We start from the raw sequence: 17,164 nt of genomic DNA on the forward strand, positions 1-17,164 counted from the left end.
AAAGAGAGAGAGAGTGAGAGCGAGCACAGGCAGACAGAGTGGAAGGCAGAGTCAGATGGAGAAGCAGGCTCCCTGCGGAGCAAGGAGCCCGATGTGGGACTCGATCCCAGTGTCCTGGGATCATGACCTGAGCCGAAGGCAGCTGCTTAACCAACTGAGCCACCCAGGCGTCCCGTGGAGAATCCCTATTTTTGATGGCAGTTTTATTTGTATGCTTTGCAATGTCTTCAATGGACCCTTGGGTTGGTTAAGATGCTGTCACAGAAAGGCACAACTCAAATTAGCTTAAACACTTGAAACATTAAGGACAATTTTTATTTCATATAACAGTCTCCAAGGTGGCTCATGAAGCAACTCAGCAAATCAGTAGAATTATCCTGTCCCGAAATGTCAGTAGGGCTGAGGTTAAGAAACCCTGAATTAGGGACGCCTGGGTGGCTCGGTGTGTTGGGCCTCTGCCTTCAGCTCAGGTCATGATCTCAGGGTCCTGGGATCGAGCCCCGCGTCAGACTCTCTGCTCAATGGGGAGCCTGCTTCCCCCACCCCCTCCCGCTGCCTCTCTGCCTACTTGAGATCTCTGTCAAATAAGTAAGTCAAATCTTAAAGAAATAAAGAAACCCTGAATTCAAACAGGGAGGATTCAGCCTCTAGAGCAGGGGTTGGGCTCGGGGTCTGCCTCCGTGAAGCACATGGCAGTGAGGAGCTGGGAGCCCCACACACAGGTGGGGTCGGGGAGTCTGCAAGAGGAAAGGAGGATTGGCTTTTGGAAAGGAATCGACAGTCTGTTACAAATCCTGATGCTGTTAATTTAGCTCTCAAGGAGCTCGAACTGACTTACACTGAGTCCATCCCACAGCTGGGAGCTAGGGGAGGCGTAAGAGAATCAATACTTGGCCCTCGCCTTTATCTCACTTATAGTCCAGCTGTTGAAACCAGACTTGTATTACTTCCTTTTTACTATTACCATTTATTGGCTTTTTAAATCATAGAAAATACTGAAAGGAATAAAGAAAAGCGAGAACCGCCCATAACTCATCAAGATAGTTACTGCTAACATTTTTTGTTTATTTTCTTCTAATCTAGGCCCTGTTCTCTCATTGTTGCATTTCATGCAAATTATCTCCTCATTCCTACATTCAATAGCTATGGAACTGAGTGCTGGTGCGCGCGGGTCAGATTCTTACTGTACAGAGGAACAGTTTCATTGTAGCTCACAACGATTGAATAGGGGAGGCTTCACCTGTGTCTGTGATTGAGGGAAGAATGTATAAGGATGGCCTTCCAGTGACAGGAGGGGAATGTCCCACGAACAAAGGCAGGGAAGGTAGGGGTAGGGGAGAAGACTGCTGTATATTGGGACGCCAACGGAAAGATTCTAGGTGTAGTGGATATGCTGGTCCCGCATTCATCCCCATATCTGATGGTAACACTCAGTTTTCCTTTTTGGGCATCACTCCTCCACTGTCAACCCTCAGCTCCTCTTTGGGTGTAGCTAATCTCATACCCTGTTTGGGGGCGTCACATGACCGAGTCGGGCCAATCAGAACACCATATTCTCTGGCAGGTGATTGGCTCAGGGACGGGCACATAATTAGATCACGCCAGTCAGGACCAAGGAGACTCCATTCCATTTGTTGGGACCATATGGATTTGAAGCTAATAGATAAGGCTTAGTGCTTCTGGTCTTGCCATCAGTGAGTGGAAAGGCTACATGAAAATAAAACCAACAGAATAAGGAGTTAGAACCAAGAGAGAAGGATTAGTGGAGTCCCAGGATAGTATCTGAGCTCCTAGATCCAGTTGTACTTGAAGCCCTGGTTCCTTTGGATTGTCCAGTCATATGAGCTAATAAATTGCCTCTTTTGCTTAAGCCAATTTTAGTTAACTTTCTGTCTTTTGCAACTCAAAGCCCTAATATACTTTGTAGCCTAGAGTAATGGAAAAAAGTATCAGACTTGGGGTCGGTAGGACTCTGCTCTGCCACTAACGAGCTCTGTCCTTGGGCAAACCATGTCATCTCTCCAGGACTCAACTGCTCTTTAAAATGAAGGAAGTAGAGGTGCCTACTATAGCTTGGTTGGTTAAGCATCTGCCTTTGGCTCAGGTCATGATCTTGGAGTCCCCGGATCAAGCCCCACATTGGGCTCCCTGCTCAGCGGGGAGTCTATTTCTCCCTCTCCCTCTACCCCTCACCCTGCTCTTGCTCGCACACTCTCTCTCTCACAAATGAATAAATAAAATCTTCAAAATAAATAAATAAAAATAAAATGAAGGAAATACTGTGTGCCTCTTGGGTGAATGGCAGTGCATGTGAATTAAAGGGAAATAAAAACATAGAGGATTCTTATGAAATTGCAGGGATCATTTTAGGAAGGAAATTCCAGAAGGGCTTAACAGGCCGCAAGTCTGAATGTAAACTTGGGTGTGCCAAGTAAGTGTCAGGTAGTGATCTAAGTGAAGTGAAATGGGACCAGGTACAAGAAAGAACGTAGATCTCCTGGTCTACCTTTTCTCCTTTGATAAATACATGAGACAAAGGAGTAGTATTCTAAGAAAAATGGCAGCACAGACACGATGCTAATCGGCATCTAGCTAATCTAGCTAATCTAGCTTCATGATCACAGTTGATAGGAGTGTGGGGACTGGAAACCTGGTCAGTTCAAGTCTCATCTGAAGCAGACGGCCTCTTCTCGACTTTAGCCAGTCTGCCACACAGCATATCTAGCTTTCCCACATTTTCAAGGGAACCCAGAAACCCACACAGCTCGAACAAATGGAATTAAGATGCATTGGTTTTGATTGGCTGTCTCATCTTGAAATATCTGTTTTCAAACGATTCATTCTATTGGTTTGTTTGTTTAGCACTCTGTGAGCCAAACACAGCTTGTCTATCTGTGAAACTGAGCCCTGGGAATGCTAGTTTGTTATTCCTTGTGGAAGTGCCAAGACGAATCTCAGTTGGAAGGATGAGAGAGGGTGGTTAGCAGGGAGATAGCTGTACACAACCAAGGGATCAGTAGAAAGTTCATGCAGGAAGACCTCCGTCTTCTCCTGAACAGCAATCCATAAATATTCACTCAATCCTCACATCAACCCTACAGGATAAGGCAGGGTGATTCCATCATGCAGATGGGGAAACTGAGTCTCAGGGAATGCCCACATCCACAAGCTACAAAGCAGCTCCTCAAGGCAGCACTCCTTACCCCCTTGCTGGAGGTAAAGTCGGAGCTGACTTTGAAGTTTACTAAAAAGCTCAAGACATTCAAAGGAAAATGGACCCTTTTGCTTAAACGACGCCAACCTGGCTTTGTAGCCCACAAAACCATGCCAGCCTGGCTTTGTATCTCCAGTGCCTTTTAGATCTCTCTGCCTTAACGTGAAAGTAAGCACAGGGCAGCACTTTTCTGATGAGGCGATAGCCACGGGCGTGCACCCGTTCAGAACTCCTTCAGGAGAGTCCGCTTCGAAGAACATGTTTGACTGACAGTCCGGGTCCTGCCCCTCTGGCTCCACCAATTTCCCCCAGCCAGCGACTGAGCACTGTGGGAGTGCTAGTGCAGCACTGCTGCTGGCCGGCCAGCCCGGGACTCCTCTTACAGCCTCCTTTGGCTTGGGAAATCCCTATCAGCATGGCCAGAACTTTCTTCAAGCTATGCTGCTGTCTGAGGATCTTCCTGCCCAGTGCTCCTTCCCCCTCACCTTCCACAGGGCTCAGCCTCGTGCCGCAAGCTGAGGATTCTCCCGCCTACTCTAGCTCCTTTCCCTTGTGCGTTTTGCAGCCATGAATAAGGAAATCCTCAGTAAATCTTGTGCAGGTTCGGACCCGTCCTGGCATCTGCTTCTCAGGGGATCTGAACTAACACGGATAACTTCCATTTTGTGGAATGAGCTAAAGAAGTCTATGACTATCCAAACTTACAGATTATCTGCTATCAAGGAAATAGGGGGTTTCACACTGTAACGGTGATGCCCAGGGGCATTGGAGTCAGAATGATCAGGGTGCAAGCCCTGCTGGCCAGTGGTCTGACCGTTAGGAAGTTTCTTAACCCACCCTGAGTCTCTACTTCCTCATCTGTTCAATTGGTGATTCTCAACCAGGAGCAATTTTGTACCCCCCGCCCCGGGGATGTTTGGCAGTGTCTGGAAACATGTTTTGGTTCTCACAACTGGAGGAACTAGGGGAGAGGGGTTTTTGCTACTGACACCATGTGGCTGGAGGCCAGGGACATTGCTGAATACCCTGTAATGCACAGAGCAGCTCCCCACCAACCCCACGCACATGCCCCGCCCAAAGAATGATCCCGCCCAAAATGTCCATAGTGCTGGGGTTGAAAAACCCTGGGGGAAATGGAAATGGTAATGGTAGCTGATTCAAAATGCCGACAGGAGGCGCCTCTGAAATCGTGTGCTCAGTATCTGTCATTTCTACTCCCCCCTCCCCCCCCACTGCAAGTGCCATGGGGCAGGGACCAGATGATTCTAGAGCAGTATTCTGTATCACCAATGACTCTACCATGAAAGTGCTGAGTAGATTATTATGAATTGAAATGTTTATAAGATGAGTGCAAATCAACAAATGGTCATTGTCGTCGTCATCATCATCATCATCATCTTCATCAAAGCTGTCTTCCCGGCACCTGGCTCAGTGCCTGGGGTATAATTGGTCCTTGATATTTGTTGAATGAATGAATGAATAAATGAAAAATGAAGGCATATTTACTCATTAACCACTAATTTATGTACTTTGGAGAGAGATTGGAAAGTCTTGGGAAAGAGGCCTAGCCTTTCCCTTGTTATTTCCAAAGAAGCGTTTAGTTCGTGAAAGAAATGACTTTAAAGGATGAGACCTCTGCCAAGCCAGAGTCAGGGGGCCTGAGTCAAAGTCAAGTAGAGTTTAGGACGCACATCTTGCTCAGCTTAGGCAAAACAGGAAAACGGGCCAGGCTTTGTACGAACTCGCTGTGAAACAAGAGCTGTTTTCAGGGCCCAGGAACACGCTCTGTCCCATGTTTAATTTCTTCCATCTGTCTGGTATCTGACCTCTGCTGCACTCGAAGGCATTGCCACACATTGTCTGCGCACGTTCCCATATAAGGTGATCTCTCTCTTTCTCTTCTTCTCTTCCCCTCTCCCTCTCTTTCCAGGGGTTGGCCGGCAGCAGCACTGGCTTCCTCCGCTCTGCTCTCCCTCTCTTGGCCTTCCCTGGCAGGCTCTGCTGTGAGGATGGATGGCTGGAGAGCGGGAAGGGGCAGGGGGCTGCCAAGGAATGTGGCAGGTTTATTTTTGTTCCGGCTGCATTCTTTGCCAGGCCTGCAGGCCCCAGGCACTTGGGGATGTCACATGCTGATAAGACAGTGGGGGTGACTGAGAGCTGTGGCTCAAATCTGCAACACCCCAGGTGTGAGCCATCGTCATGAAGTGGGGGGGAGTGGGGAGGCAGGGACTGCGAGGTCATGGAACTCACCTTTTCCCATTGCCTGTGCCTGATTCCCAGAAAGACGAGTTTGATCCTTCAGAGAAGCATTTGAAGGAATTGAGATTTGTAATCACTTAGACCCTGCTCTGGGCGAAACCCAGAGTGGAGTCGAGCCAGGTCAGGCTGAAATTATTAGCTGTGTGACCTTGGGCAGGTTCCCTCTCTGACTCTCAGTTTCCTTATCTGTCAAAATAGTATCAACAAATCTACTTGATACTACTCTAGTATCATAATGAAATGTAAACTCGGTAAGGGCAGGGATTATTGTCAATTATATTCACTGTTGTTTCACCAGCACCTAGAATAGTGCCTGGCACAAAGTCGTTGCTCAGATATGCATTGAATGAATTAAATGGCACAATGCTTTTGTGTGCTCAGCACCCAATATCTGATAGCTGTTTCTACCTATTTAACAGCAACAGATATTTATTAGGCACCTATTAAGTGCCTAATAGGCTCTGTCAGGTGCTGGGGACATAGCAGTGAACAAGCCCAACAAGGTCCTTGCTCTAAGAGAGTTTATATCCTAATGGGAGGAACATACAATCAAGTAAACGAAGTGCCGAGAACACTAAGTGCTATGGAAGAAATTTATAAAGGGATGTAGAAGAAGTGTGTTTTTTTAACCTTTTGGCTGTGACTCACAGCAAGAAATATGTTTTATTGTGTGACCCAAAGAACACGCATGCATTTTTATTAAATTGAAATAAAAACTCCACTAAACAATCATGGTAGAGTGTCTGTGAAGATGTCTGGCAACAGTTTAGCAAACATCGTTCCTGGTATGCCCATGCTACTCCCTGATCCGGAGGTAGAGCCTGTTTCTTCTTTCCTTGAATCAGGGAAGATCTTATGACTTGCTTTAACCAATGGAATGTAAAGGAAATGACTCCGCGTGTTCTGGGTCTCCACTTTAAGAAGCCTGGTGGCTCTTACTTTCATGCTTTTGGTGCCTGGCTGCCGGGTAAGAAAGCTCAGGTCAATCCACAACTCAATGAGAGACTGCAAGGAGAAAGAGCATCCATGCCAAGGGGGACCAGGAAGCAGCACTGAGGCCCTGAAAGGAGGGGAGCTCTCTTGGGTGTTCTAGCCCCGCACGAGCCCCCAGCTGACTTGGGCTGCCAGCCGACCCTGGCACATACCGCATGGAGCAGAAGAACTGGCCAGCTGAGCCTGGCCAACCCACGACTTTGCGGGAAAGAAAAAACAAGTTGTTTTTAAGCTAATAAGTTGGGAGTGGTTTGTGACACAGCAAAAATATTTCTGACACAGTAATGTTTACCCTATTCTGTGTGATATTTTCTATTCCACTTCATTTCTTCCTCCTGAATGAGGAGGCAGAGCCAGGCCAGGGCAAGATCCGGGTGAAGAACAGCCAGGCAGAAGGAACAGCAGTGCCAAGGTCTTGAGGCTGGCATGGGTTTGGTGTGTGGGAGCCACAGAAGGGAGGCCGGTGGCTGGGGAGTAGATAGAGAGGGAAAGCCTGGAATGAAATGAGGCCTCATGATGTGAGCTGAAAGGAACAAAGACAGCCTGGAAGACAGGGTGGATGGGTGACCTCCCAAGGTCTGCCCATCCTTTGTTTCTAATTGAGGTGAGATTCACACTGTATAAAATTAACCTTCTTAATGGGAACAATTTGATGACATTGAGTACGTTCACAGGACTGTACAACCACCACCTCTATCTCCAGAAGATGTCCCTCACCCCAGAAGGAAATCCTGTACCCATTAAGCAGGTGCTCCACATTGTCCCCTCCCCTCCCCTTCATCAATCACCAATCTGCCTTCTGTCTCTAGGAGTTTGCCTCTTCTAGATACTTCCTATAAGGCGAATCACACAGTGTGTGGACTTTTATGTCTGGCTTCTTTCATGCAACAAAATGTTTTCAAGGTTCATCAATGTTGTAGCCATGGGTCCATACTTCTTTCTTTTTATGGTTGAATAATATGCTGTATATTTATACCACAATTTGTTTAGCCATTCATCTGTTTGCCCATCATTTTGGCTCTCTGATTCCATCTATAGCACACTTATAGACTTCGATTTGACGTCATCAGCCCAGAAGGGAGAAAAGTTCTTGGCAACATGAAGGAGAAGGCCAGTTTGTGCCCCGCTGATCTTGGCCTTTCTGTCTCCTCCCATCAACCTTTTCCTGCGTGATTCGGAGCTTCCTGATGGCCCAAAATGCAGCTCCACTGCTGCTTACCCTTAAATACTCCCCCTGAATTCTATAAATACACCAACACTCAGCTGGGAAAAAAAGAACTTGAAAGGCATTTGAAATGAAAATATACTTTTTTTCCCATCATGGGCCAAGTGTTTTCTCTATCCTCCCCCTCTGTGATTCCAGGGTAAGCACTTGGATTTTAAACCATTAGCCCTACCTGGATCAGAGAAGACTTTCCTTGGCAAAGGCCTTGTAGGCAGCGAAAGCCAGACAGCATGTTAACACTGGCCCTCCCACACAGAAAATCCCTTTGCCTCCTGCTTCAGTGGCCTGATTTATGGTCCTTCTTTCAGACTCTGCTGAGCCGGTTTCGAGCCAGTTTAGTAGGTTGGTGAAAATGGCTTTGGGATCAGGCCGACGCTGTCTGAATCTTGGCTCAGCCAGCTACTAGGTATGTGAACTTGGGCCCTCTAGTAACTCCCTAGGCCTCCCCAGGCCTGAATTATAAAATAGAAAAAGCAATACTGTCCTTGCAGACCTGTTGTGAAGATTAAATGAGATGATATGGGTGCGGGCAGAGTGCTGAAATGAAATTAGGTCCAACCCCATGTGATGCCTAGAACTTCAGCTAAGGAGCCAGAGGAGCTTGGAGACGTGAGGGTAGTTCCTTTCCCCTCCTCAGGCCTTTCTGCCCATCACTTGGACTGTATAATTGCATATATAATTCAATTTATAATTCATTCAGTCTGCTACTCCAGATGCCCACTCCTCCATTTTCTTCCTGACTCTATGTCCTGGGATCCCAGTCTGAACCAGTGACCTCAATGGGTCTGCTTACCCCCTTGGGCACCCTATTGGGTTTAGCCAATGAGAGGCCACGCTGGAGATCAGAGGGTTGAAGGAGAGTGAGGTCAAGACCGGCTGCATCTAATGGGTCCTGTTAGGCAACATTCTCTGTACTGCTGCTCACTGTCGGCCTTCTGGTGCCTGTTCCCTTCTCTTGCGGTGTCAGCCTTAGGGCAGCAATGCTTGCTTTTGTTGCTGGTTCTTTTGTTAGTTCTCCTCAACCCTGCCCATACCTTTATAAATGGTCCTTTATTAAGCTCTCCTCAATTGCATAGACTGTGCCATCTTTATCCTGCTAGGAAGCTGGCAGTACAGAGATTAGCCATTTTAGAGCACCGCTTAGATTTGCAAGAGGAAGGACATTATTTTATCATTATTATTTTATCATTAACTGAAATCCAAATCTGAGATCCCTTCCTGTCATTTTTGGGCATTTCCTTCTCACGCACATCCCAGGGATTGTCAAGTCCCTGGGCTCTTTTGCAGGGGCAAAGCTTCGGAGAGTCACTTGCAGTCCTCTGTCACTGGTCCGCGCTGGTGACTCCTCAGTCACACACGCATCATCCCAGACTGCCTGGTCCTTTCAGATTCAATATTGTCGATGCTTCCATGTCAGACCTGGGACAAAGAGTGTTGGCCACCCCTAGATTCACCATGTGGCTTCCTCATATTCTTCCCTTCTTAGGAGTTGCCCCAGAATGATCGACCTATGATCCTTTCTCATTCCTCTTGGCAACTTTCTTCTCTCTCTTCTGACTTTGGAAGGAACTCCTCTCTCTGCTTCTCCCTGGAGGACAGCCAGTGTAATCCATAATCTCTCCCAAAGATTTCAGACCTTTACAAAAGGCAGGAGGTATGACTTCTGATTTCAGCTTGCAAATCTCAAGGCAATGCAGATTGTTTCCAGAGGAAGAGAAACAGAAGGAGTACACGCATAAATTAATATTTTAATAAATTCTGATACATATGTGAAGTATTTAATGGAGTTCCTGACCTACAATAAGCACTCAGTAAGTGATGACATGATTATTATTTGAGCCCAGTAGAAATTAGCTGTATCTTATATTTCAATCCATACTCGTACCCAAGGACTGCATATGAATTGCATATTGTTTTGACCCCTCTACATTACCCATTAATCTTACAAAATCCGTTAAAAAACTGTTCTACAAAAATGTAGCACTGCGTACACATTTTTTATTTATTTATCTATTTTTTGTTATTTATTTGACACACAGAGGGAGAGAGATCACAAGTAGGCACAGCATCAGGTGGGGCGGCAGGGGTGGGGGGGAAGCAGGCTCCCCGCTGAGCAGAGCGCCCAATGTGGGGCTCCATCCCAGGACCCTGAGATCATGACCTGAGCTGAAGGCAGAGGCTTAACCCACTAAGCCACCTAGGTGCCCCACCACACACACATTTAACAACACCTCTGCAGTCTCACCCATCCAGGTGAATGTTTCACATATTAGTTATCTTTTTACCTTTTAGGAGAGCACATTCTACTACTAAGCATACCCACAAAATTAAATTGCCAGAGCTAAGGCAATTTAGGATATAGGTGAAGTTCAATTCAGGTTTTCATTTAAATTCCATTTCTTTCCTCACCAACTAACCTAGATGGCAATGGCATTAAGTGACAATTAATGAATAGCAGAATAACCCACTTCCAAATTCGTTCCTGTGCCTGGGTCATTTTTCCCAGTTTTAAAAGAATGAGATAAAGTGGGCAGTGTGCAGAGTAGCCCCAGATGGGATAGCATCTTGAAAACTGGCATTCTCTGAATACTCATGCAGAATCCAGAAATATCTCATGGTCAGGATGAAAGGTCTAAATTTAATACCAAAAACAGAAAATTGGCTTGGCTTTCCATGCTCTGCACAGGAAAGTTCTTGTTTGGAAGTTATGAAATGAAAAGGGACTGGAGGCATTATGTTCATAGTATCCTCAGATTTTTGTGGAGACCTGGGGAGTCTGCGGATATCTTAAGACCTCACTTGGCCCACGATGGAAGCCTGTAGTGAAGAAAGATGATTTATTTGCTGGGAGGAAATCGGGGAGAAAGTTTGCACTGATATGGGTGCTCTCCAGAATAAGTACAGGCTCATTTCTTCCTCTTCTGGTTTTGCCTACCCAGATTTTAAGATTTAACCACCTTCCCTGACTTCTGGAAGAGACATCTGTTGTTCTTGTTTGCACTGCATCTCTACCTCTGGTAACAGAATCCAGTTCTTCCTTTTTTGGAGCAGCCCTCCTCAGATTCATCTATCAGAGTCATAGCAATGGATTCAAGAATGGCCTGACACACTTGAGACCAGTGAGGGTCATCCCTGGGAATTTGCTGGAACTGTTGGAAAAAAGACTCTAGTTTTAGTGAGGTTGCTAGGCGGGAAGAAAATAAACCTCTTGCTAATAGCAGCCCATTCAGAGGGAAGTGGAGATAAGAGACAGTGAAATGAAGGGAGAAAGAATATCAAGATGACCTAGATCACACCGTACCTGAAGGCAGAATATCCTTGGACTTCACAACTACATGAAATAAAGGCCCCCTCCTTATTTTAATTTTGTACTAAACTGAGTCTTGAAAAACACATTTTGACCGGGAATGATTTTTTTTTCCCCATCCTCTGAATAACCAGAGGAGAAGTTCACAACCATGGATAGCCTTGCAGTATCTACAAGGTTAAATAAGGGAGTTGTAAGGGGCAGCTTCTATTTTCTCTCACCTCCTCCACACCTGTCCCCACCCTCTTCTCCACTAGAGGCTGGTGAACTTTTAAAGCACACTTCCATTTAACAGCATCTTCTTATCAGAGGGCTTCAGGTGAGAAGCAGATCGGGTATTTTAGTGTTTTGGTAGCAAGGGACAAGTAGGTTGCAACAACAGTTTGTTGTTACAACCAAAAACTACTAAGGAATCCACCTCTTCGGTTCTGTGGTCTACAACCATGAGCACCCAAGAGGCTAAAATTAACAAAAATTCAAAGGAAAAGACAAACCCAAGAATGAATAACCATCTACCTCCCAATTACTCATGCCCCTGCTCATCTGACTTAGCCAATGGAAGCGCTTTATCCATAAGGCAGTGGAGGTATGTACACAGATATTCATAGCACATTGTTCAGTATAACCAAAAAGTGGAAACAGTCTAAATGTCCCTCAGCTGAGGAATGGATGGACAATGGACTGTTATTCTGCCACAAATGGAATGAGGTACTGATACATGCTACAACACAGATGAACTTTTAAACATTATACTAAGTGAAAGAAGCCAGACTGATACTTTAATGATTCCTTTTATATGAAATATCCAGGAGAGGTATAGTCCTAAAGAAGGAAAGCACATTAGTGGTTTCCAGGGGCTGTGTGGTGGCAAGTTTTTGGGTTTTTTTTTTGATGGCTAAAGGGTATGGGCTCTCTTTTTGGGGTGATGAAGATGTTCTGTGATTAGATAGTGGTGATGGCTACACAACTTTGTGATTAAGCTAAAAGCCATTGAATTATGTACTTTATTTTTTATAATAATTTTTAATAAAATTTGAGTTTTGACACACATTGTTACATTGTTTTCAGGTGTACAACATAGTGCTTCAGTTTCTCTATATGTTATGCTTATCACAAGCGCAGCTACCATCAGTCACCGTATGTCACTATTGCAATGTCATTTACTATACTCTCTGTGCGATGCCTTTTATTTCCATGACTTATTCATTACTTAACTGGAAGCCTGTTTCTCCTACTCCCTTTCAACTATTTAGTCTAACCACCCCCAACCTCCCCTTTCCTCTGGCAACCACCACTTTGTTCTCTGTATTTATAGGTATGGTTTGGCTTTTTGCTTGTTTGTTCATTTGTTTTGTTTTTTAGAGTCTACATATGAGTGAAATCATATGGGATTTGTCTTTTTGAGTCTGACTTATTTCACTTAGCACTATACCCTTTAGGTTCATCCTTTTTGTCCCAAATGGTAAGATCTCATTCTTTTGCATGGCTCTGTGACATTCCTGTATGTGTGTATGTGTGTGTGTTTGTGTGTGTATCTTCTTTATCCATTTGTTTATTGGTGAACACTTGGGGTGCTTCCATACCTTGGCTAGTGTAAATAATGCTGCAGTAAACATAGGGATGCATAGATCTTTTTGAATTAGTGTAAATTATATACTTTAAATGGGTGAACTGTATGTATGTGAATTACACATTGATGAAACTTTTTTTTTTTTTTTTAAAGATTTTATTTATTTATTTGACAGAGAGATTACAAGTAGGCAGAGAGAGAGAGGAGGAAGCAGGCTCCCCGCCGAGCAGAGAGCCCGATGCGGGACTCGATCCCAGGACCCTGAGATCATGACCTGAGCCGAAGGCAGCGGCTCAACCCACTGAGCCACCCAGGTGCCCTTTAAAGATTTTATTTATTTATTTGACAGAGAGAGAACGAACACAAGTAGGTAGAGAGGGCAGGCAGAGAGAGAGAGGGGGAAGCAGGCTCCCCACCGAGCAGAGAGCCGGATGCGGATGCGGGGCTCAATCCCAGGACTCTGAGATCATGACCTGAGCGGAAGGCAGAGGGTTAATCCACTGAGCCACCCAGGCACCCCAGAAACTTTTTTTTTTTTTTTTTAAATAGACTCAGGGTAGGGGTGGGACTTCGTCAGAAAGACTATCTCATATAATTGGACTTCCCTTCAGCTATTAAAAATGTCAAATATGGGGCGCCTGGGTGGCTCAGTAGGTTATAAAGCCTCTGCCTTCAGCTCAGGTCATGATCTCAGGGTCCTGGGATAGAGCCCCACATAGGGTTCTCTGCTCAGCAGGGAGCCTGCTTCCTACCTGCCTCTTTGCCTACTTGTGATCTCTCTCTCTGTCAAAAAAAAAAAAAATGTCAAATACAGTTCAGCCAAGAGACATGTTTTGGGGTTTATAAGGAAGACTCAACATCTACGAGGAAAAAATTCTTCATGTGGGTAGCTTGACTTGGAATGTAATCAGCCTTCAGTGTTGTGGAATTGTTGCTGAGTTCTTCTTGGACTCTTCATGAATCCATTCAAGGTTTTATCTTAAATGAATCAGGGGGTGGTAAGTCTTCCTCTGGCCTGTATCTGGGCCCTATACATAGGCAGAGACCTAATATGAGCAGGCTTCTCTGTGTCTCACTTTTTTGGTTCAAGATGGAATATAATCTTCTCAGTATGTGGATTCCAAGAAGTGTGCTGACTGGCCTCAAATTTTTCCTTGGGTTCCAGAGCAACCACATTAAACATAACATCCATTCAAATTTGAGTGCAAAGAGTAGATTCCATTGCTTACTCCAATTTACACAGGATTGCATTCTCATAACTGAAAATTATAGTGCTTCTATAATAGCCGCAACAGGCAGAGGAGGAACTAAAAACTACCCAATAAACCACTCTTATCTTTCTAGAGCCTACATCTGTAGACTCTGTAGAAGGAGCAAATCTAACCATCTCGCTTTTTAAAAAGTAGGGGAAAAAGGTAAAATGTCATTAGCTCTTCCAGTGTCAGGCACTATTCAAATGACTTTACCTATTTTGACACACTTAATTCTCACATCAGCCTTTTGAGGAAAGTAGTATTATAGCCATATATTATAGAGGAGATCAGGAAAGGTCAGAGAGGTAAGGCTGCAAGATGGCAGACCCAGGTTTCAAATCCTGGTGGCCCAGGGAATCTCCTAATACATCCACCAATACATCCACCAGGATCAATTAATTATTCAGTTCCTTATATGAATCTTTCACTATTCCTCCCAAAGTTATTTAAATTATTTAACTTTTCAAGGTTTTCAGTGTTGCCTTCTCCAACTCTCAGGACCATCTGTGAGCTGGGATGGGTCTTCGTTTTCCCCCAGGTGCCCGGCAGGATGCCTGTTTCTGTTCAGTAGTCAGAAGGCAACCAGCAATGGAGTCATCTTGCAATGTTCTGTTCCCTCTGCTCAAAAAAAAATATCCCATGTGGCTAATTTTCACTGATCCTTAAACATCACTTTATCTGGTGGAAACCTTCCTGATTGTACGGGCCCTTCAGACCCAAATAAACTCAGGATATACTTCATCTGGCCTCCCCCATTATCCTTTTGTGATAGTTTTGGAGTTGCCTTTCAGTGGTCTGTCTCTTTATCCGCAGTAGACTATGCTCCTTGAAAACAGGAGCCCTGTAGTAATTCCTGGCTTCCTTTGCATCGCCCGCAGCCATCGCAGAGCAAGGCAAATAGGAGATGCCTCATAAGGAATTTGTTTCCCTTTTTTGTTTGTTTTATTTTGCTCTGAGACTGATACTAAATCTGTAGTTGCTTTCTTCCAAGATGTTTGGACAGGCAACTAAGTTTTCAGGGCGTGAGGAATTTCATGTTTTTTCCCTCATACTTTCCTTGCCAGCTGACATCACGAAGTACAGTGGTCCCCAGTCCTCACCGTGGCACGGGACTAGTAAACGCACTTGCACGTGGGCCGGGCATCACACTTTAACCCGCTGGGGACCTCGGCCCTACCGTGCCCCCGAGGGCCCCGCGGAAACGGCCTGGCCCACCCGCCGGAAGTGACGTAATCTCACGGCCTAGCAACCGTTGCCAGGGAGCTCGTCTCTAGGAACCCTGGAGAGCCTGGATGCCTCCTGCGGGGGGGAAAAGTGGTTTCTTGAGGAGAATTTGAGGTAACCTCGCCAAGAGGCGCTCGGAAACTTCCCTGAAGCCCCCCACTCCCCAAAAGAGAACTCCCTCCTCGTCCCCTTCCCAGAGCAGCACCTTCGCCAGGGGAGGGTCGCAGCAGTTCAGCCCTCCACGCCGGGGTCGGTGCCTGATGGGCCTCGCGAGGATCCAGGCAGCTCCCCCGAAGGTTGAGCGGTCGGGGAGCCCAAATCACCCCCCGCGAGGGGTCTGGGTCGTATGTGGGGTCCCCTGTCCACTGTCCCGAGCCCCGGGCGCGGGGCGGGGTGGGACACTATTTTTGGGAATCCTAAGAGGCTGCTGGTCCCGCGCTCGTGCCGGCCTGGGACCAGGGCAGCGTCGTTTCCGCCCCGAGTTGTGCCAGATAGACGCACGTCCTGGTTTTAATTCTTCCCCCCACCCCCTTGGGCTCTTGTGTGGGTAAGTGCTCGTGAATTAGTGTGGCGACTTTTCCGCTGGCAGAGGGAGAGTAATTGCTTTTGCTAATTTTAGAGCGCAGAGCCCGCTGGGCATAGACAACCTACCTGTTCAGTACATCTTTGTCCTTAGCTGGTGACCATCAGAAAGCTGGTGGGCACCTAGGGGGAACCCGACTAGTTTCTTTTCCTCTCCTGGTAACATTTTACTCGTTTATCCAAGTGTCTTGTTTTGAAAGGGAAAAAATATATGTGTGTGTATATATATGTTATATATTATATACATATAATTTCTAAATCATTAAACTTCTATATGTATGGGAAGGTTATGACGTGGATTTTTACTTAAAATATTTTTAACAACGAAAAACTTGCATCTCCGAGGTGGATTTTTATTTCATTTATGTGAAAGTTTTCCTTTTGTAGATTAAAGGAAGCCTCGAATTTTTTAAAGCACATTGGTTATCCTTTCTACTATCTTTTGACTCATTTTTTAACAATAATAATCACTGATTCATAGTTTTAGATTTAATGTTTTACAAATATGCAGCTCCACCCCCCCAATTAAAATCTGTTTCAGAGCAAAATGCATGCAGCCCCAACTAATGTCTTTGATAAAATAGCATCTATTCATTTCTTAGTTAAAAACTCTTAGGGAGCACTGAAGTAATTTTTTAAAATTTCTTTTCTTAGCAGTTCATTTTTTAATTCCTTTTTTAAATTGCTAATTTTAAAAAATTACCTGCCTGCAAAATTTCTGCCAGTTCTTCCCATATTAAACAATTGATACCCTCAAGCAGGAAACACTGGGAACCATGGTAAAGCTGCTTCAGCAGTTAAATAATCAGATATTTAATTTTTTAAAACTTAAGATCACGACCAGTTGACTTGGGCTTATCTTTCTTTTTCTGGCCTTGGGCCCGTGAACACATTTATCCAGTCAATGGAAGAATTCAGTTTTGATGCAGTGGGTATTCACAGATAGAATTAGGCACAAAAATGTCCTCATGGAATTTACAATTTAATAGAGAAGAGAAACCATACATGAGTCACTAGTACAAAACAGAAAAATAACTCTAGGGGCGCCTGGGTGGCTCAGTGGGTTAAGCCTCTGCCTTCAGCTCAGGTCATGATCTCAGGGTCCTGGGATGGAGCCCCACATCGGACTCTCTGCTCAGCAGGGAGCCTGCTTCCCCCTCTCTCTCTGCCTGCTGCTCTGCCTGCTTGTGATCTCTATCAAATAAATAAGATAAAACCTTTAAAAAAAAAAAAAAGAAAAAGAAAAATAACTCTAGGAGAACAGTGCAGATTAAATGTGGTTAGCCTCCAGGGCAGGTGCTGCTGCCGTTATTCTGATGGAGAATGTGGGAGATAGCTTGAGAATGACTTCCTGGAAGAATGTGCATTTGGAGGGCAAACCCTGAAAGACGGTAAGGATCTGCACCTGTGGAGATTGGGAGACAGTTTTTCTAGGTAAGAAAACAGCATTAACTGAAGACAGGTGAAAAAATTAAGGAGCAGTAACTTTTCAGTCGGGTGAAATTTAAGAGTGAAAGGTAACAGTTTGGAAAAATGA

At 45.2% G+C, this 17,164-nt stretch overlaps 1 protein-coding gene across 1 annotated transcript in view; it reads left to right on the top strand.

Moving 5' to 3' along the window:
• The window catches only part of IFT81 (intraflagellar transport 81), a 194,147-nt gene that overhangs the window by 95,122 nt on the left and 81,861 nt on the right, over positions 1–17,164 (top strand). The gene's annotated exons all lie outside the window — the stretch shown is intronic.

Source organism: Mustela nigripes, chromosome 8, assembly GCF_022355385.1.
Source record: "Mustela nigripes isolate SB6536 chromosome 8, MUSNIG.SB6536, whole genome shotgun sequence".
Classification (NCBI taxonomy): domain Eukaryota; kingdom Metazoa; phylum Chordata; class Mammalia; order Carnivora; family Mustelidae; genus Mustela; species Mustela nigripes.